Source organism: Chelonus insularis, unplaced genomic scaffold, assembly GCF_013357705.1.
Source record: "Chelonus insularis isolate UGA/USDA-ARS -01 unplaced genomic scaffold, ASM1335770v1 contig_43_pilon, whole genome shotgun sequence".
In the NCBI taxonomy this organism is placed as follows: Eukaryota; Metazoa; Arthropoda; class Insecta; order Hymenoptera; family Braconidae; genus Chelonus; species Chelonus insularis.
The window spans coordinates 1-3954 of NW_023276581.1; positions in this window are offsets into that span (position 1 = coordinate 1).

Sequence of the window (3954 nt, forward strand, 5' to 3'; positions counted from 1 at the left end):
AGGATGTGTATCAATGTAAGCTTTCAACGGACTATAGCCTTCTTTGAGCAGAAAATCTGTTCTTTGATTTTCAAGTGTCTCAAAATTTTCCCGAAGACTTGAATTCTTTAAGTTTTCCTTAATATTTAAATTGTTCGATTGTATTACGATTTTTTTTTAAAGCATATGCCGAAGATTTATGTACTTTTTCTTCTACATCAAAATCACTAGTTGATTTACTCATACCAATTGCGGTATGGTTTTCACAGTTAGACCGAATAAGCCCAACATACATCCCTTCTTCTTTGAGGAATTTCCATGAATATCCAGATGGTCTTAAGTCCACATTATGTTCGAACGCTAACTTTTTCGCTGTATATACATAACAATTCGCTAATCGACAAATGCAACACTCATTTTTCGGTAAAGAAGCCATGTTAGATAAATGACGATAGATAAGTTTAACAACCAGTTTACACTGATTGTATTTCACTCATAATCGAAACGTGACTGATAGATTCTTGACTTTGGTTTTCATGTTTCTATACAATTTCTATACGGTTCAAATAATTTAAAAATATTTTTCCAAATATATTCTCTAGTAAATTAGCAAACAAACCTGCTTAATGTTGAATTGATGCTTTTCATGGGCAAGATATTTGTTTCTATCGATGTTTCCCACGAAGCATTTCTCTCGATTTCATAGCAACTTAAGATAATTCACCTGCAGGTCAATGCATCACATTAGCTTCAGTTGTCGAGTTTCACGGGTTATTTAGTAAGATTTTCCTGTTGTTCACATACCGAGACACAGCATACCTACACTTAGTTCTACACCCCATTCATTATTTTTCCCGTTGTCCACTTTTTCTCGTTGTCTACTAGCATACCTACACTTAGATAAACACCCCATTAACTACCGATTAAGATTTTCCCATCTATGTTCGACACCTTACCTCAGGAATCCTCCTTCAACCCCCCACCTGAATCCTCCCTCGAACCCTCACCTCAATAAAACTTAAGAACTCTCCCACTTTTCACGTCTACAGCTATGAGAGTTCTACCACAGCACTATGAAAAAAAAAAAAGTGTAGTAGAACTCTCATAGTCTATCGACACCTATCATTAGATAGATTGAAGAAGACGAGCTGTAATTAGTTGAGCGCTAAAAAAAGATCTAGGATAGAGCGAGCGGATCGGGTGAGCTCGATTGAGCACGAGCTGGGACGAGAGTGAGTCCAGCTGTCAGGTTGTGATTGACTCGCGACATACTCTTCGTCTACCGCAACGTCCTTGCGGTACTCGTCCACTGGTAGAACAATGTGCTTGGTGATTGGTCTGGTGAGGGTGGTCTTTGAAGTTTTGATTGAGACCACCCGAATGAGTCCATCTTGTCGAGGATGAACATCGATGACTTGAGCCAAAGACTATTGAGCTGGAGGTAAGTTATCTCGAATGAGCAGAACTAGAGAACCGACTGCAATGTCGTAAGCTGCTTTTCTTTACTTAGAGATTGAGAGATATCTTTATAAGCACTCTTTGGACCACCGCTTCCAAAAATGCTGGAGCTTCTGTTCGATAAACTCCTATGGAGCGAGTAGTGACGCAGGCAGATAAGTTAGACCAACTTCAGGAAGGACTCCTTGAGATGTTCTATGATGAGCTGGGGTTAGACCTCGTAGATCGTTGGGATCGTCGAGAATTTGAAACCGCCTCTATTTGAGCTCGTAGAGTGGTAAAGTCTCCATAAGTCAGTAAGGTTATTTTCAGAATCATTACTCGGTGAGTCTACCAAAGTGAGGAGCGCTGGGAGGTAAGTAAATCCATCTTGTCCCTACCTAAGCTAATGAGCTGATGAGCTGAGCGTTTTCTGATGAGCTTTGACGAAAGAGATCCTTTAGGAAAGAATCAGCTCCCTTGAAGTTGGTTCATAATCTACCGCAGTAGTGTGAAATGGTCGAACCGGTACCACACGATTAGCTGGGAGCTGGCTCATAAGCTGTTGAGCACGTCGAGCGCAAAACCGAGCACAGATCACGCATCTCAGTATAAATCAGCGAATAGGAGCTCTTCCTTCTAGAATCCAAAACTTCTTTCTCGAACATGAATTGGAGTAACTCGATTCCCTCCATGAGGCGTTTGTCGATGAGCTTGATCAATAACGAGCTGGTAGTTTATCCTTTGAGCAAGGCAACGGAGCGTAGACTAAGAGCAGTAATGCGTGAGAGCTTGTAGCGCGATGAATATCTTAATAGAAGGTGCTACAATGGATGATCTTCTTCAGATGGAGCTTCAGCTGCGTGCAATTAGACGCCTGATCTTTCTTCTTTGTGAGCAAGAGCTGAAGGATTGAACTGTTGAGTTGGCCAAGAAGAAAATGAGCCTTTAAGCCATTCACGTCCTTTCCACCAGAGCTTAAAGTCAGTTAGTTGGGTTAGAGTAAGGCCACGAGAGGCACAATCCGCCGGATTTTGTTTTCCAGTGACGTAGAGCCATTTAGCGGTTGGTTTGAGCTCTCGGATGGATAAAACTCTGTTTCGCACAAATTCTTTTCACTTAGATGGATGACGAATAATCCATATTAATGCTACAGATGAATTAGTCCATAGATAGATAGACGCTTGAGCTAATTCGAGCACTTCTTGAGCAAGTTTCACGAGCTCTAAGAGCATCTAAGCAGCAGTTAGTTCGAGCCGAAGAATTGTAACTGGTTTTAATGGTGCAACCTTAGTTTTAGCACACAAGAGCTAGATCTGAGCTGATTCGTCTGAGTTTTGAACTTTGAGATAAATGCATGCAGCCATGGCTAACTGCGATGCATATGAGAAGCCATGTATTTCTATGTATGAGCTAGAGATCGTGTCGAGCCATCTAGGGATGCGAACATGAGCGAGATATGGTAACTCGTCTCGTAGGTGGGTCCACCGTTGAGAGAGTTGAGCAGGAAGTTCATCATCCCATGCTCATTTGTTTAACCAGAGCTCTTGAATGAACATTTTTGCTCGAACGATTACTGGAGCTAAGAATCCGAGCGGATCAAAGAGCTGTGCTACTTTAAAATAAATCCGTAAGGTTTGATGCATCAGTCAGTTGTCGAAAAAGTAGGATCGAAATCAGATCGTCGTTGAACAGCTTTTGGAATCGTAAGTCTTGTTGTGTCTTGAATATTGGATAGATAATATTTTAGAGTTTGTAAATTTTTGTATAAATTTATTTGATTGTCAAATTATTTTTAAATTAATGTTGAAATTAATTCGCGAGTAAAAATGATAATTAAGCTGACTTATTCGAGTAATTTTCACTGGAAATTTTTTCTTTTCATGCTTGACAGCTAGTCTTGAAATTTCGTTCGTTCAGTAAAGTACTCTTCGTATATTTTGTGACGTTATTTTTTCGATAACGTCCCATTGTCAGCTCTAGAATTGTTTTATTAAATATTTAAGGCTGATAATAGCCCATTTCGAGTGTTCAAGTAATGATTTATAGAGAAAATCTATTTGCTTGAAGCTCATTGAAGCAGTTACCTTGACTTCTATAGTCGAATTATGCCTATTTTCACATGTTTTATTTATCATAATTATTTTCTGTACGACAAAATACTTAATGGCTTAATTATATTATTGTTTTATTTAAATTTATAAGTTATAAGAGTTATTTTCAATTGATTTTTGTATATTTTTCTTATTAATCTTCTTTGTAGAGAGTAATTATTATTTATCAAGTTATTAATTATTATTTCATGCAAACCAAGGCTAAGGGATTTATTTAGTGATTAAAATTAGTTTGTAATCCCCAACACACAAAAAGAAGCAGAGTTACAATCAACAAGTAAAGTTATCAAGAAATATGGACCGTTGTGAGGAGAGTTGGGAGGCTGTAGTGGAGAAGAAGATCAAACGAACGAGTCACCCTACAGTTTTCCCATGCTGGGAGACGTTCCAGCCCTAAGGGTTGTAGTCACGGGGCTGTCGCCAG